At 42.4% G+C, this 27,858-nt stretch overlaps 1 pseudogene; it reads left to right on the plus strand.

The window, feature by feature from the left end:
* The first annotated feature begins 638 nt into the window (after nucleotides 1-638).
* On the plus strand, nucleotides 639-20,798 carry LOC117071052 (annotated as a pseudogene).
* The last annotated feature ends 7,060 nt before the right edge of the window (nucleotides 20,799-27,858 follow it).

The following is a 27,858-nucleotide window of genomic DNA, read 5'->3' on the forward strand; positions in this document are numbered from 1 at the left end:
TTTTGAAATCTGATCCAATGCAGATAAGTACAGGCTTTTTGGGAAAGGAGCTAGTGTTTTTAAAGACCATTTATCAGATGATATGCTTTTAGTCAGTGTGACATTACTTAACCCTGGGCCCTGCAAAGTAAGAATTGAGTTGACTCAATAGAAATTCAGAATAGTAGGCATGGCGGTGCAGGTAAAGGGGTTAGATCTAACAGTCAGTTAATAATTGAGGGATTTCTGATTCAATAATTGAGGGATTTCAGATTGATAGTCTGATTACACTAGTTGGAAGTAAGATTTAAAAGTAAAAACATTTTAATTTGGGATAAAATTAACACAAGTTTCTTAATATGCCATGAAATCTAAGAAAATGTCCTTCAATCATTCAGGAATGCAGTTTTCATTCAGGGTTAGAAAGCAGGAGACGAGGTAGATGAATAAAACATCCATAATAACATTTTTTTCTGATGCTGCATAATGTATAATTGGGAAACTTTGGAGCCCTCTGCCTAGGATACTTAATAATTTGCCGTTGTCTTAGTGGGATGAGCTAACTGAAAGCTGTCGGGTGGGGAATGGATTCTAAATTTGGGATTCTCAAAAAGAGGGCTCGTCTTAGATTTCACTTCTGATGTTAATATTACCCGAACATGCAAGACCTGCAAAGACTGTGTGATGAGTACCTTTTATGTGGTTTAAAGGCTCTTTTTCAGAGGGAATGGGGTGTAATAGAAAAGGAAAGTAATGTAAATGGGAACACAAAGGTGGTAAATTGGAAGGAAATGAACGGGTGTCAAATTAGGATTGGGAAGAATGTAATAGTACAATAGAGGTAACCATCATTTAAGCCATAAGAGAACCTTGAAGTGTCAACATACAAATCCACTATAACTTGGCAGTATGTTTTACTCAAGTGTTAGGGGAAGCAAAACCCAGTCTATAATGTAGAAAGTACAGAACAGATGATACACTATATGGCAAGTACTAGTGTTTTGAGATAACCTTGATGAAACAATGTGCTTGTGGAAGTAGTTGCAGGATAGAGAAATCGTGTATATTTAATGAGATCAGCTCAGGAACATGCCTGGCCTGTCAGCATTGACTGACCAATTTTATTTCAGGGGAAAACCAGAAAACATACTCATTCCTACTGACAGTTGACCTTTTTATTAGGAGAATTCAGCTACACTGATGTCAAATGGAGTGTCAGTTTCTGGACCCTAGTTCACATCACATTGACCAAGAAGATGCATTTCATAGGAATTTAGAAGCATCCAAGAAAAAGTACCCTGGCCAGAAAACCAGTTGACAGTAGTAAACGTATTATGTAGAAATGATTGACCAGTCAATTGTTACATATAACATGTGGATTATGGTCTGAGTACCTTTAGGAACCTCATTCACACTAGGAAGAGGCACTCTTCCTAGAATTTTAGTGTTTGAACTTGGTATAAAGCAAAAATGTAGCCAGTTAAACTGCAGAGTAAGAGAACATAGACATACCTGACCAGACAAAAGCTTTCCAAATGTTAGGAAACAGGAAGTAAATAAAGTAGAAAACCGCAGAATTTGTGCTTGCATTAGTGACTTTCAAGTTAAATCTCAATTTTGAAAAGCAGGGCTGCTTTTTTTTTTTTTTTTGAGGGGGAGTCTCGCTCTGTTGCCCGGACTGGAGTGCAGTGGCCGGATCTCAGCCCCAGGTTTACGCCATTCTCCTGCCTCAGCCTCCCGAGTAGCTGGGACTACAGGCGCCCGCCACCTCGCCCGGCTAGTTTTTGTATTTTTAGTAGAGACGGGGGTTTCACTGTGTTGGCCAGGATGGTCTCGATCTCCTGACCTCGTGATCCGGCAGGGCTGCTTTAAAGAGTATTGGAGTTAACACGCTTTGTGAGTAGAACTACAAAGCATAGAGGAAGAGAGGGGAGAACAGTAATGGGGTGAATGCAAATGACGGATTCATGGAGTTGAAACCCAAGGTAAATGCAGATAGGAAGAGGAAAGCATGTTGGATTGTGTTTTCAACAGGCACTCAAGTAAAAGTTTGGAGAAACATGCCCTTGAAGCAAATGGTAGAGCCAAATATTTGATATAGTCTGACTTAACTCCATGGGTTTTGGACCTTGGAAGAGGAAATGGTGTCTTTGAACTGTAGTCTGTAGTCATAGAAATTGGATGAACTATTTCCCAAATAGAGGTAACAGACTAAGATCCTAGCAACTTCTCTCTAAGGTAACGAAAGGGGAAAAATATTCCCATGCCATTTTTCTCTTCATTCTACTACTGAGGACTAGAGTCATTCATAGACTGAACAGTTTCAAGAGCATATTGACAAGTGCCTGGTTAACAGCTGAAAGTCTGCCATTTCATGCAACTTTGTTGGGCTTTAGAGGTGAAGCAGGAATATAGAGAAAATACAGTTTCTCCTACCCACAACATGTATCTTAAACCATTTCTTCTGGCCCAGAAGACAAACTTTTCTAAATATCTTGGAAAAACTGCTCATGAGTTTCTACTTTTTTTTTTTTTTGAGTCTTGCTCTAACACCCAGGCTGGAGTGCAATGGCACAATCTCAGCTCACTGCAACCCCTACCTCTCAGGTTCAAGTGATTTTCCTGCCTCAGCCCCCTGAGTAGCACTCAGCACCAAGCCTGGTTGGTTTTTTGTGTTTTTAGTAGAGAGAGGGTTCCCCGTGTTGGTCAATCTGGTCTCAAACTCCACCTACCTCAGCCTCCCAAAGTGCTGGTATTACAGATAGCCACCGTGTCTAGCCAAAGTTTGTACTCTTAATGCCTACCATGGACTATTACAAGCACCTGGCAGTGACATTGCAGGAGTTCTAAAAAAAGACTTGGTCTTTCCCACGGGGACATTAATGTGAAAGAGGTCCAGTGACAAAGATTCAGTCACTTTTGCAGACCCTCACAAACCACAATAATGAAGTTGCAGTGAATTTGGGACATAGCCTTCCCTCCCCAAAATTCTCGATCCAGGAATCCACCTGTCAAGTTCAATGACTCAGACTCCATTTCTAGTGTGGTCGTTGGTTAACAGCTTTACTAGTTTCCATCCAAGCTTAACGTTTCTATGGACCATAATGTCTTAAGTCTGCTGCATTTATTGTCTTTCCCTGTTTTAAGGATACTAAGTTTTTAAAGAGGCATGAATACTTACTTCAAAGTCCCCGTTGGCCCTCCTGGGGGAAATTACCTCAAACCACAGGGTGGTCTGCTAAATAACCAGCTAGAGCCAGCTGCCAGCCCAACTTTGCCCAGATCTACAATATTCTTCAAATTACTTTAGTTTCCTTATTCTCCCCCAAACTTACCTTTTCCCCAGAACTTTATATCCACTCTCCAGAAAAGCTTCTGTAGCACCAGTTTGGTCAGTCCCAAGGTCCCAGGTGCCACTGGGGTCTAGTTGACAAAATTGTTTATATGGTTTGGCTGTTTCTCCATCAAAATCTCATCTTTAATTGTAATCTTCATAATCCGCATCCCCATGTTGAGGGAGGGGCAAGGTGGGAGGTGACTGGATCTTGGGGGCAGTTTCCCCCATGCTGTTCTTGTGAGAGTTCTCATGAGATCTTTATGAGGGGCTCTTCCCCTTTCGCGTCCTACACAAACCCTGTCTCGCCTGCTGCCACGTAAAACGTGTCTGCTTCACTCCGCCACGATTTTGTTTTCTGAGGCCTCCTCAGCCATGCAGAACTGTCAAACAAGACTCCTTTATAAATTACCCAGTCGTGGGGAAGTTTTATACAGCAGTGTGAAAACAGCCTAATACAGTTGTTTTCAAACATGCTGGAAATGCTGTGATCTGCTCTGCCACTGCCCCCATCCTGGGCTGACCCTCAATATTTTTCCTTTTAGTGGTGACACAGCTCTTTGCCTTGAGAAGCAGGAGTAGCCCTTGATAGAATCTAGTTCCCCAGGGGAAATCTAAGCAGCTTTACCTTCTCACTGTTAGCCCTCCACCTCTGGAGACAGCCTTAGTGTTCACTCTTTTATCCCCTCTCACCTGGGAATACAATCGTCCCTGTAACATAATGGCCCTGCTGTTCCCTCACCAACTGCCCCAGCATGGGGATCAGGAATATGGCAGCACTCCTCGGTGAATTATATGCTGCCTTGTTTTAAGCACTTACCTGAATGTGTAGAGACATCTTTCCTCAAGAGTTTCTCACTTCCTGAGGAGTCTGCAGTCTTCATTCAAATGTCTTGATGGCTCATTTTTCAGAAATCTCTGTAGGTCTTGGGAAGCGTTGTCCTAGCTTTGGTTTATCTGAATAGTCCTATTTAAACTTTTCCCACACAGATGGCAGCCTCTTGCCTGCCCTTCTGTTTGTACACATGTCTATTTTCTCTTTCTTTAAATGCCTTTTGGGTGTTAATACTTCATTGGTGGTTCTGTAGCCTTGCCCCCCCTTCTTTTGCAACTGGAAAGCAATTCTCAATTCTCTTCTTTTTTTTTTTTTTTTGAGACAGAGTCTGGCTCTGTTGCCCAGGCTGGAGTGCAGTGGCTCGATCTTGGCTCACTGCAGGCTCTGTCTTCCGGGTTCACGCCATTCTCCTGCCTCAGCCTCCTGAGTAGCTGGGACTACAGGCGCCCCCCACCATGCCTGGCTAATTTTTTGTATTTTTTAGTAGAGACGGGGTTTCACCGTGTTAGCCAGGGTGGTCTTGATCTCCTGACCTTGTGATCCGCCCGCCTCGGCCTCCCAAAGTGCTGGGATTACAGGCGTGAGCCACCACGCCCGGCTCAATTCTCTTCTTGAGCACATTCGTCCTTAGCAGCTTCTGAATATCCCACCCACAATTAAGGTACAATCTGGTGACATAACTTTTTCCCTAGGAAGAAATGTGCTACTCAAGACTAATAGCCAAGGTTAAGAAAATGCATTAGTGTATTTGTTCTGTTTAGAAATAAAGATGGAACATCATATTTTATAGCTACTGTTAGTGCCCCATGTGCCTTCTAAGTATCTTTTGAATAGTTTTACTTCTCTCCATCTTGACAGCTACCATCCCAATCCAAGCTTTCATCACCTTGCTCCTGACTTACTGCAGTATCCTCCTGTCTACCCTTCATCCACTTTTATCTTTTTCCTATCCCTTGTTCATACAACAGCCATATTGTTTTTATTTCAAAACACACATATAATCAGGGCACTTCTCGAATTAAAACCATTTCTGGCATTACTTGCCCTTAGGATAATAAAACTTTTTAACACAGTCCACAAGGCCAGAGATAGCCTGACCCTTGCTGATCTGTCCAGCCTCTACTATATGTCCTCTTACTTTCTCTGTTCCAACCACACTGGACTTTGTTCCTCTTACTACTCATGCTCCTCACCTATTTGGTTCCCTAGTTAACTTCTTTTCATCTTTCGGATTTCAACTTGTGTCACTTCCTCCAGAAAGCCTACCCTTTCTTTCTTAACCAGGCCGATAGGCTGTCAAAACCGGGAATCTCTTCTTTGTAGTACTACAATCTTACTCATTGATTTGTATGGTTATTAATGTGGGTTGTGTTTTTTTTTTAATTAGAATGAAACTCAGAGCAGGGACCACATCTATTACTTGTGATTAATATATTCCTAGTGGTTAGCACAGTGTCTAGAACAAATATATGTTGAATGAATAAATAGAAAAGGGAGAGGAAAAAGGGGAGGACTGGCTCTCTGTGAGGCAGTCTTGCAAACAGCAGAAATGCAAAGCAAAGCTGAAGAACTAACTATTCACCACACACTTAGAGGAGTGTTGTAATGTCTTGTGCCAGTCTCAAATGGGTGCATTCTTATGGGTAAGTTTTACTACTACAACTTTCACTATAATAGTTCACATTCCTCTCCTAATGTCAGTCTCCAACAAATCCCTCAGTATTCATAATCAGTACTCTTATGCCAAGGATGAGAGAGGAACATTATCCAAAAAAGTTAGGTGTGGCCATTGCAGTTCATCTGTCTTTTTTTTTTTTTTTTTTTGAGACAGAGTGTTGCTCTGTTGCCCAGGTTGAAGTCCAGTGGCACAGTCTTGGCTCTCTGCAACCTCCGCCTCCCAGGTTAAAGCAATTCTCCTGCCTCAGCCTCCCAAGTAACTGGGATTACAGGCACCTGCCGCCTCGCCCAGCTGTTTTTTTGTATTTTTAGCAGAGACGGCGTTTCACCATGTTGGTCAGGCTGGTCTCGAACACTTGACCTTGTGATCCGCCCTCGTTGGCCTTCCAAAGTGCTGGGATTACAGGCGTGAGCCACCGCGCCCAGCTGTTCATCTGTCTTTCAATACCTTTAAGTTCAGTTTCCTTTACAAAGCCCACTTTTTTCTTAGTGGGAATCTCTTGTACCATGCAACACCTGCATTCCTTAATTTTTAAAGTTAAAACATTTATATACTATAAAATGGACACATCTTAAGCATACAGCTTGATGAAGATTTACAAAGTAAACATGCCTGTTTAAACACCACTCTGATCAGGATGTGGAACATAACCAGCACTCCAGAAACCTCCCTCCCATCATTACCACCACTGGTTATCCTAGCCACTCTTCCGACTTGTATCACCATAGATAGGTTTTACTTGTTTTGAAGCCACATATAAATGGAATCATGGAAGTTTGGGCTTCTCTGAGAGCAGATCTTCAGAGAGAAAAACTTGAGTACAAAGCAGATCTTCAGAGAGAAAAACTTGAGTACAGTAATTTATTTGGGGTTTGGCTCCAGGATGCAGGAGTGGGAAAGATGGTAGAGAGAGACAGAAGAAAAATCAATAGAAGAGTGTTATGCAGGTTGGATATATAATGCTTCCCAGAATTGTCTGACCAAACAGGAGGCTGACATATTTTTCCACTAGCTGCTGTTTCCAATTGATTGGGGGATGCCCCAAGGAGGTTAACTTCACTGCAATTCTGAGCTGTAATTGACCTTAACAAGCTCCAGCAGTACTGAAGGACATTTGGATTATTTTCAGTTTGGGATAATACTGCTATGAACATTCCTGTACACGTCTTTTGAGAACATGTATGTGTATATTTCTGATGAGTATATAATGGGGTGGAATTGCTGGTTCATAGAATATGTGCATATTCACCTTTAATAGAGGTTGCCAACCATTTTTCTAAAGTGATTATACTAATTTATATTCTCACTATCTGTAAATGAACATTTCATTTGTTCCACATCTTTGCTGGCACTTGGTATTGATTGATATCCCTTTTAATTTTAGGCTTTTTAATGCATGTATAGTGGTATCTCACTTGGTGTTTGTTTGCTTTTTGGGTAAATTTTTTATTGAAGTATAATTTACCTACAGAAAATCACACAAATTGTTTACAGGTGTGACTTTTCACACAGTGAACACATGCAAAAACCAGTATGAAATTAAGAGTTGGCGCATCACCAGTACTCCAGAAGCCCTATGCATGTTCTCTTCCAGTTACTATACCACTATCCCAAGGATCATCTATTAATTCAACAGCATAGATTTATTTTGCCTGTTTTTCAACTTCAAATAAATGAAATAATATATTATGTACTCTTGTGTCTGGCTTCTTTGACTCAACAATATGTCTATGCAACTCACCTGTATTGTCGCATGTTGTAGTTTGTTCATTCATACTGTTGTATACAGTATTGCATTGTATAAATATACTATATTCATTCTGTTACTATGCATTTGGGCTGTTTCCAGTTTTGGCTATTATGAATAAAGCTGCTATGAACATTCTAGAATTGTCTTGTTGAACATATGTATGCATTTCTGCTGGGTATAAAGCTTAAAAAGGAAATTACTGGAAAATAGAGTATTGCTAATGTTACCTACCTGCTATTTTCACCGTAATTTCAGCCATTCTGGTTGATGTGTAATAGTGTCATATTAAAATTTTTTCTTTGCTTTTATAAAATAAATGTTTTTATGTTGGAATAATGTTAGATTTACAGAAAAGTTACAAAGACAGTACAGTTCCTTATATACCCTGCATCCAGTTTCCCCTTATGTTAATATCTTAATGTTAACATGGTACCTTTGTCAAAACTAAGAAACCAACACTGTCACAATACTATTAACTACAGATCTTATTCAGATTTCACCAGTTTTTGTGTGTGTGTGTGTGTGTGTGTGTGTAGTTGTGCACTTTAACCACCAGCATAATATATAAAAGTGTTCCATTGCCACAAAGGAACCCTTGTACTACCCACTTATTGTCACACCTTATCACCCATCCTTTCACCACCCTCCCTAACCTCTGGAAACCACTAATCTTCACTGTAATTTTGTCATTTCAAGAAGTTATGAATGGCATAATATATATGTGATACAAACATAGCATATGTAACTTTTTGAGAATGGGTTTCCTCTCCACAGTATGATGCTCTTGAATTCCATCCAAGTTTTACTATATGTACTGATAGTTTTTCGTTTTTTAAAAAATTGCTGTGGATGTACCAGTTTGTCTAACTGCTAACTCATCTATTGTAGGACATTGAGTTATTTCTAGTTTTGGGCTATTAAAAATAAAGCTGTCATGAACATTTGTGTATAAGTTTTTGTGCATATAAATTTTCATTTCTCTGGGATAATTTAACTGGAGTGTGAGGGTGGATAATATGGTAAGTATATGTTTAGTTTTATAAGAAACTGCCGAACTATTTCCCAGAGTTGGTACCTCATTTTAAATTCCTACCAACAATAAGAGATGCAGTTCCTCTGCATTTTTGCCAGGATATAGGATTGGCACTAGTTTTTATTTTCACTCTTCTAATAGAGATGTATCGATACTGGCTTTTGTTTGTTTGCATGTCCGTAATGGCTAATGATGTTTAACATGTTTTCTTTTTTTTTTTTTTTTTTTTTTTTTTTTTTTTTTTTTTTTGAGACGGAGTCTCGCTCTGCCACCAGGCTGGAGTGCAATGGCCGGATCTCAGCTCACTGCAAGCTCCGCCTCCCGGTTTACGCTATTCTCCTGCCTCAGCCTCCCGAGTAGCTGGGACTACAGGCGCCCGCTACCTCGCCCGGCTAGTTTTTTTGTATTCTTTTAGTAGAGACGAGGTTTCACCGTGTTAGCCAGGATGGTCTCGATCTCCTGACCTCGTGATCCGCCGTCTCGGCCTCCCAAAGTGCTGGGATTACAGGCTTGAGCCACCGCGCCCGGCCATTTAACATGTTTTCATGTGCTTATTTGCCATCCATATGTCATCTTTGGTAAAACGTATCTGCATGCCTCTTGCCCATTTTATAATTGGATTTTTTTTTTTTTTTTTGAGATGGAGTCTCGCTCTGTCGCCCAGGCCGGAGTGCAGTGGCCGGATCTCAGCTCACTGCAAGCTCCGCCTCCCGGGTTTAGGCCATTCTCCTGCCTCAGCCTCCCGAGTAGCTGGGACTACAGGCGCCCGCCACCTCGCCCGGCTAGTTTTTTTGTATTTTTTAGTAGAGACGGGGTTTCACCATGTTCGCCAGGATGGTCTCGATCTCCTGACCTCGTGATCCGCCCGTCTCGGCCTCCCAAAGTGCTGGGATTACAGGCTTGAGCCACCGCGCCCGGCTATAATTGGATTTTTTTTTAACCATTGTGTTGAGAATTCTTTATATATTCTAGATTAAAGTCCTTTGCCAGGTGATTTGCAAATATTTTCTCCCAGTCTGTAACTTATCTTTTTGTCTTAACAGAGCCTTTTGCAGAGCAAAAGTTTTTAATTTTGATGAAGTCCAGTTTATCATCTCCCCTTCCCCTTCCCCTTCCACTTCCCCTTCCCCTCCTTCTTCAGATGAAGTCTTGCTCTTGTCCCCCAGGCTGGAGTGCAATGGCGCGATCTCTGCTCACTGCAACCTCCGCCTCCTGGGTTCAAGCAATTCTCCTGCCTCAGCCTCCCAAGTAGCTGGGATTACAGGCACTTGCCACCACTCCCGGCTAATTTTTGTATTTTAAGTGGAGACGGGGTTTCACCATGTTGGCCAGGCTGGTCTTGAACTCCTGACCTCAGGTGATCCATCCACCTCAGCCTCCCAAAGTGCTGGGATTACAGGCATGAGCCACCACGCCCGACCCATTTTTCTTTCTTTTATGGATCGTGCTGTTAGTGCTATTTCTAAGAACTCTTCACCAAGACCTAGGTCCTGATGATTTCTGCTATGTTTTTTCTAAAATGTTTTATAGTTTTACATTTAAATATATGATCTATCTTAAGTTATTTTTGTACAAGGTATGAGGTTGAGATTGAGGAGGTTTCTTTGTGTATGTGTGTGTTTGTGTTTTCCAGTGGATATGCAATTTCTTCAGTGTGTGAGTTCCCTGTTTTGTTCCATTGGTCAGTGTTTATTCATCTACCCATACTACATTTTTGATTATTATAGCTAGATATTCTTAAAATTGGGTAGGGTGACTCCTCCCACTTTCTTCTCTTTTTTTCCCCCAAAATTGTTTGAGCTATTGCCTTTGCCTTACCATATGAATTTTATTTTTATTTTATTTTATTTTATTTTTTTGAGACGGAGTCTCGCTCTGTCGCCCGGGCTGGAGTGCAGTGGCCGGATTTCAACTCACTGCAAACTCCGCCTCCCGGGTTTACGCCATTCTCCTGCCTCAGCCTCCCGAGTAGCTGGGACTACAGGCGCCAGCCATCTCGCCCGGCTAGCTTTTTGTATTTTTTGGAAGAGATGGGGTTTCACCGTGTTAGCCAGGATGGTCTCGAACTCCTGACCTCATGATCCGCCCGTCTCAGCCTCCCAAAGTGCTGGGATTACAGGCTTGAGCCACCGTGCCCGGCCCTTATTTTTATTTTTTAATTTAATTTTTTTTTTTTTTTGAGATGGAGTCTTGCTCTGTTGCTCAGGCTGGAGTGCAGTGGCATGATCTCAGCTCACTGCAAGCTCCGCCTCCTGGGTTCACACCATTCTCCTGCCTCAGTCTTCTGAGTAGCTGGGACTACAGGTGCCTGCCACCACACCCAGCTAATTTTTTGTATTTTTAGTAGAAACGGGGTTTCACCGTGTTAGCCAGGATGGTCTTGATCTCCTGACCTCGTGATCTGCCTGCCTCAGCCTCCCAAAGTGCTGGGATTACAGGCATGAGCCACCGTGCCTGGCTTCCATATGAATTTTAGAATAAGCTTGTCTATTTCTAAAAATATTGATTAGGTTGTAAACTAACAGCCCCACAGTTTGATCTTGCCCGCTGCCTAGACGGAGCCAATTTATCAAGATGGGAATTGCAATAGAGAAAGAGTAATTCACACCAGAGCCAGCTGTGAGTGAGACTGGAGTTTTATTACTCATCAGTCTCCTTGGGAATTTGGGGATTGGAGTTTTTAAGAATAATTTGGTGAGTAGGGAGAAAGTGAGTCTGAGTTTAGACAGGGAGTTCTGATTGGCCAGAGATGAAATAATAGAGAGTCAAAGCTATCCATCCTCTTGTGCTGAGTCAGTTCCTGGGTAGGGGCCACAAAACCAAATGAGCCAGTTTATTGATCTGGGTGGTATCAGCCCATCCACTGAGTACAGGATTTGCAAAATATTTCAAGTACTTATCTTAGGTTTTATAATAGTGTTGTTATCCACTGGATCAATTTGGGAAGGGTCAGAATCTTGTAGCCTCTAGCTGCATGAATCCTAAACCATAATTTATCATCTTTTGGCTAATTTGTTGGTCCTACAAAGGTATTCTAGTCCCCAGGCAAGAAGGGGGTTTGTTTTGGGAAAGGGCTGTTATTATCTTTGTTTCAAACTATAGACTGTACATTAAGTTCCTCCCAAAGTTAGTTTCACCTACTCTCAGGAATGAACAAGAGCAGCTTAGAGGTTAGAAGCAAGATAGAGGTTAGGTCAGATCTCTTTCACTGTCTCAGTTATAATTTTGCAATGATGGTTTCATTATAATACAAAATATGTTAGATCTGTATATTAATTTGGGAGAATTGACGTCTTTGCCATGCTTAGTCCTCCAATCCATGAACATGGTATGTCTTTCCATTTATTCTGATCTTTAATTTTTTATATCATTTGTTTGTAGTTTTGACCATACAGATCCTGTACAGGTTTTGTGAGATTTACACTTAAGTATTTAAGTATTTTTTTAATGATTGCAAATGATATTGTGTTTTAATTTCACCTTCTCCATGTTTATTGCTGGTCTATAGAAATATAATTCATTGAGACCAGCCTGGGCAACATCGTGAACCTCCATCTCTACAAAGAATACAAAAATTAGCCAGATGTGGTGGCACATGCCTGTAGTTCCATCCATTTGGGAGGCTGAGGTGAAAGTCTCCTTTGAGTTTGGGAGGCAGAAGTTGTAGTGAGCTGAGACCATACAACTGCACTTCAGCCTGGGCAACAGAGCAAGAACCTGTCTCAAAAAAAAAAAAAAAAGAAAGAAATATAATTCATTTTTATATGTTGATCTTGTATCCTGTAACCTTACTGAACTCTTTTACTGGTTTTACTGTTTCTTCTACTACTATTTTTACTGGAGTACAGTGGCGTGATCTTGGCTCACTGCAATCTCCGACTCCCGGGCTCAAGCAATTCACCTGCCTTAGCCCCCGAGTAGCTGGGATTACAGGCACCCGCCACCACGCCCAGCAAATTTTTGTATTTTTAGTAGAGATGGGGTTTCACCATGTTGGCCAGGCTGGTCTCGAACTCCTGACCTCAGGTGATCCACCCTCCTCAGCCTGCCAAAGTGCTGGGATTACAGGTATGAGCCATCGTGCCCAGCCTTTTTTCTTTTCTAAGAGATGGGGTCTCCCTACATTGCCCAGGCTTGTCTTGAACTCCTGACCTCAGGTGACCTGCCCACCTCAGCTTCCCAAAGTGCTAGGATTACAGGCATGAGCCACCATGCCTGGCCCTGTTTGTTTTATAATAGCACCCTAATGAGTGTGAAGTGGTATCTCAATGTGGCTTTGATTTGCATTTACCTAATTATTAATGATGCTGAGCATCTTTTCATGTGCTTATTGACCAGTTGTACATCTTCTTTGGTGTAATGTTTGTTAATTCAAGTTCTTTGCCCATTTCAAAATCGGTTGTTTGTTTTAATGTTGAATTGTAGCAGTTATTTATATAGTTTATATAGCAATTCCTTATAAGATATATGACTTGCAAATATTTTTTTCCCATTTTGTGATTGCATTTTCACTCTGTGGGTAGTATTTTACAGTGTTTTTGAGGATATCTCTTTTTATAGTTGCTTTGAGTGGTTGCTCTAGATATTACCTTATACATGCAAAATGGATTACAGTATACTACTATTGTTTTACCATGTCAAGTGAAATGTAGAAAATTTGCCTTATTTACATACCTTACCCTCCCCATTCATAATACAATTGTATTAAATATTTCCTGTACTTATTAGAGAACCTCATTAAATAATTTTATGATTTTTGCTTCTACTGTTAGCAGTGGCAGAGATCTGAGTTACCCCAAGGTACCAGCAGCCTATGTGTATGGGTCCATAGTAACTTCAGTCCTTGCCTCCTCCTCAGAAGAAATTCAACTGAGGGGCATAAAGCAGAAAAAGAGACGAAGGCAAGTTCCAGAGCAGGAATGGAAGTTTATTTAAAAAGGCCTCAGAATAGGAAAGAAAGGAAGGTGCGTTTGGAAAAAAAAAAAAAAAAAAGCAGGCACGTGAAGTTTAATAGAGAAGGTTAAATGCCCTGTTTAACCATTATCCTAGGACTTTTGTAAGTTTGCCTGTTGCCCATGATTCTTCCCTTAGGGTGGGTTTTCCACATGCCCAGTGCTTTCCTTACCCTTTGGAATCAAGCCCGCTCAGTGTTCAGGGAGTTATATGCATGCCCAATCTGAGGCTTTCTTACTTTTTCTGGTGGAGTGTACCCAGAAAATCATACTTCACCATTTTTGTCTCTTAACATCCATGCCCAGGAAGTTGCTTCTCCCTGCAACCTGCATTCAGTTAACAGGTATGGACCATCAGGAAATGGCCTTTCACTGGCCCTGCTACATTACCATTTTTAGAGGGGCAATGTGATAATTGCCGAACCATCACCGGACATTTCTAATGGGTGCAGGGACAGCCCTCTCCTGTGCCACTCATGCATGACTACCTGTAACACTACCATCAAATGTAATCTTTTTAAAAATCAGGAAGAGAATTTTGTTGTTGTTGTTGTTTTGTTAACCATGTTTTTACCCTTTTCATTGTCCTTTTCTCATTACTGCTATGTAAAGATTCCTTCTTTTATCATTTCCCATTTCTTTCAAAAACTTCCTTTGGCCATTTTAAAGGATAGATTGGCTGGCAAAATTTCTTAATTTTCCTTTATTTGCAAATGTCTTTGCCAGATGCAGTGGCTCATACTTGTAATCCCAGCACTTTGGGAAGCCGAGGTGAACAGATCACTTGAGCCCAGGAGTTAAACACCAGCCTGGGCAACACGGTGAGACCCTGTACAAAATTAGCTGGATATGATGGCACACGCCTGTAGTACCAGGTACTCCTGAGGCTGAAGTGGGAGGATCAATTAAGCCTGGGAGGACAAGGCTGCAGGGAAAAAAAACAAAAGGAGAAGAGAAGAGAAGAAGGAAGGAGAAAGAAAAAGAAAGAAAGGAAAACAGAAAGCCAGGAAGGGAGGAGAAAGAAAAAGAAAGGAAAAAAGAAAAGAAAGAAACAAAGGAACAAAGAAAAGAAAGAAAGAGAGAGAAAATGTGTGTAATTGAATTTCCATCCTGAAGGATATTTTATGCACATAAAATGTTGGGTTGACTAGTCTCTCAGCACCTGAAAAATGTGCCACTTCCTTCTGGCCTCTATGATTTCTCATGACATTTGAATTGTTCCCCTCTGGTTCAAGTTGGTATTTGAATTTAAAAAATAAAATAAAATAAAATAAAAATAAACGCAGTGTTGTCCCCTTCTAGGTAATGCACCTTTGGCTGATTTCAAGATGTTTTCTTTGTCCTTAGTTTTCTTTTTTTTTTTTTTTTTTTTTTTTTTTTTTGAGGCGGAGTCTCGCTCTGTCGCCCGGACTGGAGTGCAGTGGCCAGATCTCAGCTCACTGCAAGCTCCGCCTCCCGGGTTTACGCCATTCTCCTGCCTCAGCCTCCCGAGTAGCTGGGACTACAGGCGCCCGCCACCTCGCCCGGCTAGTTTTTGTATTTTTAGTAGAGACGGGGTTTCACCGTGTTAGCCAGGATGGTCTTGATCTCCTGACCTCGTGATCCGCCCATCTCGGCCTCCCAAAGTGCTGGGATTACAGGCTTGAGCCACCGCGCCCGGCCCTTAGTTTTCAAAAGTTTGAATATGATGTCCTTGTTGTGGATTTCTTTGGGTTCATCTGTCAGGAGTTTCCTCAACTTCTTGAATCTTTAGGTTTACGTCTGTTGCCAAATTTGGGAAAAATCCAGCCATTATTTTTATGAAATTTGTTCATTCCCATTCTCTTTCTCTTTTCTAAGACTGATCACACAAATGCTAGATCACTTTTCTTTGTGTATATTTTCTATTCTTTCATTTGTTGTATGCATATTTATAATTGCTTATTGAAGCATTTTTATTAAGTCTACATTCAAATCTTTGTCAGATAATTTCCGTATTTGTGTCATCTTGGTGTTGGCATCTGTTATTGTTACGGGATCCTTGGCGTGTCACTTTTCTGGCCTGAAACCTCTGGCCAGTGGTGCCTTTGCCTGAGTTTTGCTCAGGCCTGTGGGCTCATTCTGTCCACTTGAATTTGCAGGCTGCACTCAGCTCACACTACCAGCATGGATCCCATATCTGCCAAGGATGAGTCAGGCATGGAGTGGTGAGGGGTGTGTAAGCAAGTCACTGCTCCAGTCAGACATGTTGGCTGCTGCAGTAGGGCGGGCAGCTCCAGGTGCTGGCAAGGGCCCTGGCTCTCTGAGAGGCTGTGGCTGGACCAGGCACACTGCAAGCAGCTTCCCTGGCTAGCACCAGGAAATGCAGTGGTGCCTGGAAGCTTGGAGATGCCAGGCACTGCAGGACCCCAAAGAGGGAGTCACAGTCCTGGCTTGGGGAGCTCCCAGGTCTGGGTTCCCTGAGGAGTCACAGCTCTTCTCTCCTTCTGTTCACCTGCAATGTGGCAAACAAGGGGCATGTTTCAGCCGTGTTTGTATTATAGCTCTTCTAGCTCCACCATTTGGTGGGTCCCGAGTTCTTGTCCTGTGACCAGGAAGAATAAGGTATGCAGACAAGTGGAGGGTGAGCAAGATGAAGAGGAGCTTTACTGAGCAATAGACAACTTACAGGAGACCCACAGCAGGGTCTGCAGCCAGGGTGTCCCAAGAGTGTTCAGATTCTAGTAGAGAGGAGGCACTAAAGTGGGTTTCTCCTCTCTGCAAGCAGGTCTTCCAGTCATCTTCCCAGCTCTCAACAGAGAGGAGGCCTTAGAGTGGGTAGCTCCTCTCTACAGCTGGTTGTCCTGTCCTCTGCTCAGCTCTGGCTGAACCCAGGGCTTTTATGGGCCTCAGAGGGGAGGAAGTGTGCACAATTGGTCCATGGGCAGCCATGGGTGACTGGAAAAAGGCACTACAAGTTCCCACTCCATGGGACTGGCAGCCCAGCCCCCAGCCCTCCTTGGCCTGAAGGTGGGGTCTCACCAGGGACCCACCACCTTCCAGGAATCTATCTGCCTCCTGCTGTCATTTATGGTATCCTCCCAGACTTTACTCTGAGATGGGAAGGGGGAATAGCAGGGAGAAGCCAGGCAGTGGGAACAGGTGCTTCCGACCCTGCGAGGGCAGGGGGGCATTCCCGGGTCCCTAAGAGTGCAGGGATGTCTGTGTCTCCAGTCAGGGTTTGGGTGGCTGCAGCTGCGTGTGGGGGTGGGGAGGGGGGACAGCACTCTTGCCTACTCTTCTGAGTGGGAGGCCCAGGGCTGCAGCTGCAGTTTTGGTGGCTGCAGCTGTGCCCTGGAGGACAGGGATCCTGTCTGCTCCCAGCCCCCAAAGAACGCAGGGAGGCTCGGATCTGCAACCACAATTTGTGCAGCTGCAGCTCCGCCCAAGAGGGCGGGGCTCCTGTTTCCTCCATGGAGTGGGAGGCCCGATCTGCAGCCACAGTTTGGGTAGCTGCAGCGGCATCCAGGGACTTCCTGCCCCAACTCAGAAGCGGCGGGTCTCCCGCTTGTTCCCTCCAGCTCCACTAAGCATGCAGCCCCGGGTGCCTCCCTGCTGCAGCTGGTGTGATGGTAGTGGCAGGCCATCTGGAGCAGCCGCTGCCATCATTGCCTCATTCAAATTGAGGTTCTTCTGGGTTCTTGGTATGACAAGTGATTTTTTTTTCTTTTTTTTTTTTTTTTTGAGACGGAGTATCACTCTGTCACCCAGGCTGGAGTGCAGTGGCGCGATCAAGACTCACTGCAACCTCTGCCTCCTGGGTTCAAGCGATTCTCCCGCCTCAGCCTCCCGAGTAACTGGGACTACAGGCGCCCACCACCACACCTGGTATTTTTTAGTAGAGACAGGGTTTCACCGTGTTAGCTAGGATGGTCTTGATCTCCTGACCTTGTAATCTGCCCGTGTCAGCCTCCCAAAGTGTTGGAATTACAGGCGTGAGCCACCGCACTGGGCCAGGGGGAAAACTTCTAATATCTGGCAATAAATCTTTTGTTTGCTATACTTTTTTATAGTAATCTTTTCTCAGATTAATTAAGGACACACTCTTTCATCACTACTTAAAAACGTTTCTAAAAAAAGTTTTTATTTATTTTGTTTCTATTGCTGCTGAACAAATGCATAGCAAAGATTTTTTTTTAAATCCTGAATGGGTATGGCATTTTATCAAATGCTTATTCTCCATCAATTGTGACAACTGCATTTTTATCCTTTAATTTAAATGTCAAATCAATGTTATATTTTTGGAATAAATTCAACATCATATAACATTTACCCTTTTATAGATTGCTGGATTTGTCTTGCTAATATTTTATTTAGAATTTTTGTGTCTATGTTTATGAGAGCAATAGACCTATAGGTTTCTTTCCTTTTAACATTCTTTTCCAGGTTTTGGTGTCAAGGTTATGCTGGCCTCTTAGTATGAATCGGGCTGTATTTTCTCTTTTTCTAATCCCCGGAATATTTTGTGTAATAGAAATATTATTTATTCTTTAAATGTTTGGGAATTTTAACTTTTTTTTCTTTTTTCTTTTCTTTTTTTTTTTTTTTTTTTTGAGACGGAGTCTCGCTCTGTCACCCAAGCTGGAGTGCACTGGCCAGATCTCAGCTCACTGCAAGCTCCGCCTCCCGGGTTCACGCCATTCTCCTGCCTCAGCCTCCCGAGTAGCTGGGACTATAGGTGCCCGCCACCTCGCCCGGCTAGTTTTTTTGTATTTTTTAGTAGAGACGGGGTTTCACCGTGTTCGCCAGGATGGTCTCGATCTCCTGACCTTGTGATCCGCCCGCCTCGGCCTCCCAAAGTGCTGGGATTACAGGCTTGAGCCACCGCGCCCGGCCAACTTTTTTTTCTTTTAATTTTTCTTTTGCACACAGACCTCGGGGGTCCCAAGAACATGTTCCCCTGGATTTTTTTTTTTTTTTTTTTTTGAGATGCAGTTTCGCTCTTTCGCCCATGCTGGAGTGGAATGGTACAATCTCCGCTCATTGCAACCTCCTCCTGCTGAGTTCAAGCGATTCTCCTGCCTCAGCCTGCCAAGTAGCTGGGGTTAAAGGCACCTACCATCATGACAGGCTAATTTTTGTAATTTTAGTAGAGAAGGGGTTTTGCTACATTGGCCAGTCTGGTCTTGAACTCCTGACCTCAGGTGATCCACCCGCCTTGGCATCCCAAAGTGCTAGGATTACAGTTGTGAGCCACCGTGCCCAGCCCTCCCCTGGAAATTTTACTGATAAACCTAGCAGGACCTAGAGTTTTTTTGTAAGAATTTTTTTTTTTTTTTTTTTTTTTTTAAGACAGCTCTCACTCTGTTGTGCAGGCTGGAATGCAGTGGTGCCATCTTGGCTTACTGCAGCCTCTACCTTCTGGGCTCAGGTGATCCTCCCTAAATGGTGTTGGGAAAAAATATATATATAATAAAATTAAATATATTTAATATTAAATATATTAAATATATATAATTTAAAAAATATATATTTCATTCATTTATTTTCATTCTTTTCCCTTATATTTTAGATGCAGTTTACAAAAGAAATGCAGGATACATGTTTAATCCTTTCCTTTTTTTTTCTTTTGCTAGTTTTCAAGATATTAAATGCATTTCCTATTATCCTCCACATCTGACCGTTGTAGCGAGCACCTCTTGACCCTGACCAACCCTGAATAGGGTTGACCTGAGAACCAATAGGATATTGGGAAATAACTATGTGTGCCTTCTGAGACTCCCAAGGTCATAAAATACATTGTTACTTTCTATGTGGGGAGGCAGTTGTCATGTCATGAGAATACTCAGCCCTGTGGAGAAAAGCTGAGGCCTCCTGCTGACAGTTAGCACTGACATCAGCCATATGAGTAAGTTATCTTCTAAGCATGTCCTTCCTGTTTTCAATTGGCTGCAGCCCCAGTTGACAACTTAACTGCAAACCCCATGAGACAGCCAAGCCATAATTTCCTAACTATATGCTCCCAAATTTCTGATCCATAGAAAACTGTGAAATTGTAACTGTTTATTGGTTTTATTGTTTTTTGTTGTTGTTTTTGAGATGGAGTCTTGCTCTGTTGCCCAGGCTGGAGTGCAGTGGCATGAACTCAGCTCACTGCAACCTCTGACTGCTGGGTTCAAGCGAATCTCCTGCCTCAGCCTCCTGAGTAGCTGGGATTACAGGCATGGGCCACTACAACCAGGTAATTTTTGTATATTTAGTAGAGACAGAGTTTCGCTATATTGGCTGGACTGGTCTCAAACTCCTGACCTCAGTGTGACCTGCCCTCCTCAGCCTCTCAAAGTGCCGGATTACAGGCATGAATCACTGCACCTGGCCAATGTTTTATCGTTTTTTTAAAAGCTGCTAACTTCTAGGGCAATTTATTACGTGGTAATAAGTGACTAACACAGATTTTGGTACATGGATGTGAGATGCTGCCATAGTAAAAACCTAAAAAGTTGGAGTGGAATTCACAGTGGAAGGAAGCTGCAAGAACTTTGAGGAAAATGTCACTGAAAGGCTAAAATTTCTGGAGGAGACTGTTAATAAATTCTGATAGCCTTCGAGAAGGCTACAAGTGTGCACTTAAAGAAACTTGAGGAAGGTGTTACTGAAAACTGGAGAGCAGTTTAAAGCTCATAGGAATGTGCTTGCCTCTTTTAGTGAGTATTTTGGTGTTATCTACAGAAGCACTTCTGAGAATAAAGTCTTTTTGATCAGAATCAGGTGAGGGCTGATGAACTTCAGAAACAGCTGGAGTTTACATACATAGAAACATTAAATCTTGACAGAGATATTTAGCATTACTGGAAACATTGAACTGAACCAACAGACTTGTCTTCTTACTCTATTGTAAGATTGTAATGATTGGGAGAAATCAAAAGTATCTACAAATTTAGTTCAGGCAAATCCTGAACAAGAGGTTTTGGCAAAGAAGTCACCTCAAACTAAAAAGAAAAAGAAATCTTTCAACTCCCAGAAGACAGAATAGAATAAAGCAGTGTAATATCTCAGTGACATTTTAGAGAATGCATCTATTGAATTATTCCTAGAAGCAAGTAAATTGTCCACATCCAGAGTAGAACAAGTTGCACAAAGAAATAATTCAGAACTTGAGCTGACATAAGCTGTGGAAAATTATTTTCTAGCACAAGATGTGCAAACTGTTACAGTGAAACAAAAATGTGAAAAATCACAGCCAAGCTGTGCTTTGAAAGAACACTCTTGTCTAACATAGCCAGTGTACAAGATTATAGTAACCAAAACAACATGGTATAAAGATAGACACATTGGCCGGGTGCGGTGGCTCAAGCCTGTAATCCCAGCACTTTGGGAGGCCGAGACGGGCGGATCACGAGGTCAGGAGATCGAGACGATCCTGGCTAACATGGTGAAACCCCGTCTCTACTAAAAATACAAAAAAATAGCCGGGCGATGTGGCGGGCGCCTGTAGTCCCAGCTACTCGGAAGGCTGAGGCAGGAGAATGGCGTGAACCCGGGAGGCGGAGCTTGCAGTGAGCTGAGATCTGGCCACTGCACTCCAGCCTGGGCGGCAGAGCGAGACTCCGTCTCAAAAAAAAAAAAAAAAAAGATAGACACATAGATCAATGGAACAGAAGAGAGAACCCAGTAATAAAGCCATATACTCATAGCCAACTAATCTTTGACAAAGTTGACAAAAACATACACTGAGAAAAGGATGCTCTTCAATAAATGGTGCTGGTAAAAAAATATATATTTAAATATATTTATATATTATAATATATAATATATAAAAATATATTTAAATATATATATAATATATGTATTTTTTTTTTTTTTTTTTTTGAGGCGGAGTCTCGCTTTGTCGCCCGGACTGGAGTGCAGTGGCCGGATCTCAGCTCACTGCAAGCTCCGCCTCCCGGGTTTACGCCATTCTCCTGCCTCAGCCTCCCATGTAGCTGGGACTACAGGCGCCTGCCACCTCGCCCGGCTAGTTTTTGTATTTTTAGTAGAGACGGGGTTTCACCGTGTTAGCCAGGATGGTCTCGATCTCCTGACCTCGTGATCCGCCCGTCTCGGCCTCCCAAAGTGCTGGGATTACAGGCTTGAGCCACCGCGCCCGGCCGTTACAGGCTTGAGCCACCGCGCCCGGCCGAATATATGTATTTTAGACATAGTCTCACTCCATTGCCTAGGCCGCAACCTCTGTCTCCTGGGTTGGAGAGATTCTTGTGCCTCAGCCTCCCAAGTAGCTAGGATTACAAGTGTGTGCCACCACATCTGGCTAATTTCTGTATTTTTAGTAGATACGGAGTTTCACCACCTTGGCCAGGCTGGTCTACTCTCCTGAGTAGCTGGGATTATAGGTGCCCACCACCACGCCCGGCTAATTTTTTGTATTTTTAGTAGAGATGGGGTTTCACTATGTTGGCCAGGCTGGTCTTGAACTCCTGACCTTGTGATTTGCCTGTCTCAGCCTTCCAAAGTGCTGGGATTACAGGTGGGAGCCACCACACGCAACTAGGAACATTTTATATATATATGTGTAGTGTACACACCATGGGAGATACACACATGTATATACACATACATGCACCTATATAACATACATGTATCTGTTATAAATACATATATAACATGTATATATATATACACACACACCATGGAGTATATACATACACCTATATGTATATATGTTATATTTACATATATATACAATGTGTGTGTGTATATACACATACCATAGAATACTAATCAGCCATAAAAAAGAATGTAATCATGTCTTTGCAGCAACATGAATGGAACTGGAGGCCATTATCTTAAGCGAAATAACTCAGTACCAGAAAGTCAAATACTGCATGTTCTCACTTATAAGTGGGAGCTAAATAATGTGTACACGTGGACATAGTGAAATAATAGATATTGAAGACCAGAAAGGTGGGGAGGGTACCAGGGAGTGAGGGATGAGAAATTAACTAATGGATACAACGTACACTATTCAAGTGACGGCTACACCAAAAGTCTAGACATCACAGCTATGTAATGTATCCATGTAACAATATTGCACTTGTACCCCTTAAACTATAAAAATAAACTGAAAAAACTAGAAAAACATGGATTCTTGTCACCTAGTGGCAAAAAGTTTAGCACCACTATCATCTGCAGTAAAATGGAAGGTAGAAAAGGTACCTAGTGAAATGGGCGATCTAAGGAGGCTTTCAGGATGGATGTTAAAAGCATTTCCTGATTCTTCTCACTTTTTTTTTTTTTTTTTATGAGACGGAGTCTCACTCTGTCGCCCAGGCTGGAGTGCAATGGCCAGATCTCAGCTCACTGCAAGCTCCGCCTCCCGGGTTTACGCCATTCTCCTGCCTCAGCCTCCCGAGTAGCTGGGACTACAGGCGCCCGCCACCTCGCCCGGCTAGTTTTTTATATTTTTTAGTAGAGACGCGGTTTCACCGTATTAGCCAGGATGGTCTCGATCTCCTGACCTCGTGATCCACCTGTCTCAGCCTCCCAAAGTGCTGGGATTACAGGCTTGAGCCACCGCGTCCGGCCTCTTCTCACTTCTTAAAGTAAAATATGAGAGAAGAGAGACAAGCTATAGAAAAAACCCTTATATAAAACAGTCTTTTTTTAAAAACAAAAAGGAGCAATAATTCGTGGGTCAAAAAATGTCTAGCATCTACAGATGGCAAGTAAAGCTAACACTAACAAATGACAACTGGGATTCCATCCAACAGCAGCAGAACACACATTCTTCTCAACCACATATGGAACATTCTCTAGGATAGATCATATGTTACACCACAAAATGAGTTTTAACAGATTTTAGAAGACTGAAATTACACCAAGTCTCTTTTTTGACCATAATGATATGAAAGCGACAGTCAGCAGAGTAAACACACAGCCCACAGAGTGGGAGAAAATCTTCACAATCTATACATCTGACAAAGGACTAATATCCAGAATCTACAAGGAGCTCGAATTAGCAAGAAAAAAACAAACAATCCCATCAAAAAGTGGGCCGAGGACATGAATAGAAAATTCTCAAAAGAAGATATACAAATGGCCAACAAACCTATGAAAAAATGCTCAGTATCACTAAGGATCAGGGAAATGCAAATCAAAACCACAATGTGATACCACCTTACTCCTGCAGTAATGGCCATAATTAAAAAATAAAAAATAATAGATGTAGGTGTGGATGCAGTGAAAAGGGAACACTTTTACACTGCTGGTAGGAATGTAAACTAGCACAACCACTATGGAAAACAGTGTGGAGATTCCTTAAAGAACAAAAAGTGGAATTATCATTTGATCCAGGAATCTCACTTCTAGGTATCTACCCAGAGGAAAAGAAGTCATTATACAAGACAGATACTTGCACATACGTGTTTACAGCAGTAAAATTCACAATTGCAAAAATAAGGAACCAGCCCAGATGCCCGTCAATCAAAGAGTGGATAAATAAATTGTGGCATATATATACAAGATGGAATACTACTCAGCCATAAAAAGGAACGAATTAATGGCATTCAAATCAACCTGGACGGAACTGGAGACTATCATTCTAAGTGAAGTAACTTAGGGATGGAAAACCAAACATCATATGTTCTCACTCATAAGCGGGAACTAAACTATAAGGATGCAAAGGCATAAGAATGATACAATGGACTTTGGGGACTCAAGTGAAAGGGTGGGATGGGGGTGAGGGATAAAACACTGCAAATTGGGTTCAGTGTATACTGCTCGGGTGATGGATGCACTAAAATCTCACAAATCACCACTAAAGAACTTGCTCATGTAACCAAATATACCTCTTCCCCAAAAATCTATGAAAATAATTTTTTTTAAAAAAAGAAACTAGAAATCAATAACAAGGAATTTCAGAAAATTCACAACTACGTGGAAATTCAACAACATGCTTCTGAGCAACCAATGGGTCAAAGAAGAAATTAAAAGGGAAATTTAGAAATATCCTTCCTTTTTGAAATCCAGTCTCTGAAAATCCTGACACAAATGAAAATGGATGCACAACATACCAGCCCTTATAGGATGCAGCAGAAGCAACCCTAAGAGGGAAATTTGTAGTGATAAATGCCTATATCAAAAAAGAAGAAAGATCCCAAATAAACAACCTAACATTGCACTTCAAGGAACTAGAAAAAGAAAAACAAATTAAGCCCAAAGTTAGTAGAAGGAATGAAAAAATAAAGATTAGAGCAAAATAAATTACATAGAGACTAGAAAAAAACAGTAAGAAGTATCAACAATATTGAGTTGGATTTGGGTTTTTTTTTTGGCCACGCAAGGTGGTTCATGCCTATAATCCCAGCACTTTGGGAGGCTGAGGTGGGTGGATTGCTTGAGCTCAGGAGTTTGAGACCAGCCTGGGCAACATGGCGAAACCCCACCTCTACAAAAGAATGCAAAAATTAGCCAGGTATGGTAGCGTGTGCCTATGGTCCCAGCTACTCAGGAGGCTGAGGTAGGAGCACAGCTTGAACCCAGGAGCTGGAGGTTGTAGTGAGCTGAGATTGTGCCACTGCAGTCCAGTCTGGGTGAGAGACCCTGCCTCAAAAAAAAAAAAAAAAATTGATTTTTTTAAAAGAGATATAATCAACAAACTTTTTTCAAGAACCTACAAGAGTTGAACTACTAGAAGCAGAGAGTAGCATGGTGATTACCAGAACCTGTGAGGTGGAGAGATTGGGGAGATGTTGGTCAAAGGACACAAAATTTTATCTGGACAAGAGGAAAATATTCAAGACATCTATTGTATGTCATGGTGACTATAGTTAATAACAATATATTGTATACTTGAAAATTGTTAAGACAATAGATTTTAAGTATTCTAGCCACAAAAAAATGATAAGTATGTGAGGTAGTGAATATGTTAAATAGCTTGATTTAGCCATTCCACAATATATACATATATCAAAATGTTATGTTGTACATCATAAATACATACACTTTTTAGTAGTCAATTTTTATAAAACAGCAAGTAGGAAAGATTAAATTTAGGGTACTTTTAGGAAAATTGTCTAAAGATGAAGCTGAGAGTGATGGTAACATCTTTTTTTTTTTTTTTTTTTTTTTTTTGAGGCGGAGTCTCGCTCTGTCGCCCGGACTGGAGTGCAGTGGCCAGATCTCAGCTCACTGCAAGCTCCGCCTCCCGGGTTTACGCCATTCTCCTGCCTCAGCCTCCTGAGTAGCTGGAACTACAGGCGCCCGCCACCTCGCCCGGCTCGTTTTTGTATTTTTAGTAGAGATGGGGTTTCACCGTGTTAGCCAGGATGGTCTCGATCTCCTGACCTCGTGATCCGCCCATCTCGGCCTCCCAAAGTGCTGGGATTACGGGCTTGAGCCACCGCGCCCGGCGGTAACATCTTTTAAGACACAAATTTATGGCCGGGCGCGGTGGCTCAAGCCCGTAATCCCAGCACTTTGGGAGGCCGAGACGGGTGGATCACGAGGTCAGGAGATCGAGACCATCCTGGCTAACGTGGTGAAACCCCGTCTCTACTAAAAAATACAAAAAACTAGCCGGGCGAGGTGGCGGGCGCCTGTAGTCCCAACTACTCAGGAGGCTGAGGCGGGAGAATGGCATAAACCCGGGAGCCGGAGCTTGCGATGAGCTGAGATCCGGCCACTGCACTCCAGCCCGGGCGACAGGGCGAGATTCCGTCTCCAAAAAAAAAAAAAAAGACACAAATTTATTTATGATAAATAAGGGATCTGAGAAATTAACTGCATAAAGATACCTGCATAAAGAAGACGCAGCAGTACTCTGTCAATGCGGCAATTATTCTTGGCTTTCAAATCTTCATAAAGGTATTCAGCTGCCTGTGATACATCTGATTGAAGTGAAAATTCCATTCCATCCTTAATAAAATTTTCTTTCATTGGGTTTGTTTTATCTCTGCCTAGTCATACCAGCTCTTTTATTTTTATTTTATTTTATTTTTTTTTTGAGACGGAGTCTTCTCTGTCACCCAGGCTGGAGTGCAGTGGCCGGATCTCAGCTCACTGCAAGCTCCGCCTCCCGAGTTTACGCCATTCTCCTGCCTCAGCCTCCCGAGTAGCTGGAACTACAGGCGCCCGCCACCTTGCCCGGCTATAGTTTTTTTCTTTTTTGTATTTTTTAAGTAGAGACGGGGTTTCGCCGTGTTATCCAGGGTGGTCTCGATCTCCTGACCTCGTGATCTGCCCGTCTTGGCCTCCCAAAGTGCTGGGATTACAGGCTTGAGCCACCCCACCCGGCCGTTTTTTGTATTTTTTAGTAGAGACAGGGTTTCACCGTGTTAACCAGGATGGTCTGGATCTCCTGACCTGGTGATCTGCCCCTCTCGGCCTCCCAAAGTGCTGGGATTATAGGCTTGAGCCACTGCGCCCGGCCACCAGCTCTTTTAATAAAGCCTCAGAACATTTCTGAATGTTTACTGTGAGGCGAGTTACATCTGAAATAAATGTTTCTTCATCCTAGAAGAAGCAGATTTCAGGTCTACTTGGGGAAATTCCGCAAGCATAATGGCACAGGAAAGCTGAACACGAAGGAATGGGAAAAGACGTGTCATTCAAATACTAACCAAAATAGGCCAGGTGCAGTGGCTCACATCTGTAATCCCAACGCTTTGGGAGGCAGAGGTGGGCAGATCACCTGAGGTCAGGAATTCAAGACCAGCCTGGCCAACATGGCGAAACCCCATCTCTAGCAAAAATACAAAAATTAGCAGGGCGTGGTGGCACACACCTGTAATCCCAGCTACTCCAGAGGCTGAGGCAGAAGAATCACCTGAACCTGGGAGGCAGAGGTTGCAGTGAGCAAAGATAGTGCCATTGCACTCCAGCCTGGGTGACAGAGTGAGACTTCATCTCATAAATAAAAATTAAAAAAAAAGAAAATTATTAAACACACACACACACACACACATACACACAAACGAGTCACATGAAGCCTCTGGAAATGGTCCTAAGAGTAAGCAGGAAGTGAACAAATATCTACTTGAGAAAATGTACACAAGTTTGGTAAGAAAGGTGAGAGTTTGTGGTATTTGAAACAAGACTGCTGTAGAGAGGAATATTTGATTCCTGACTACTGCAGCCAAGAACACATGCCTCTCTCTCCTCTTCATTTCCAGCCAGTGCTGAACCCTGACTTCACATCAAAAATTAACTCAAAATAGACCAAAGACTTACATGTAAGAACAAAAAGTATAAAACTCTAGAAGAAAACATTTAGAAGGTAAATATTCATGACCTTGAATTTGGCAAAGAATTCTCAGATATGATACCAAGAGCATGAGCAACAA

This window comes from Trachypithecus francoisi, unplaced genomic scaffold (genome assembly GCF_009764315.1).
Source record: "Trachypithecus francoisi isolate TF-2019V2 unplaced genomic scaffold, Tfra_2.0 Lachesis_group3, whole genome shotgun sequence".
Classification (NCBI taxonomy): domain Eukaryota; kingdom Metazoa; phylum Chordata; class Mammalia; order Primates; family Cercopithecidae; genus Trachypithecus; species Trachypithecus francoisi.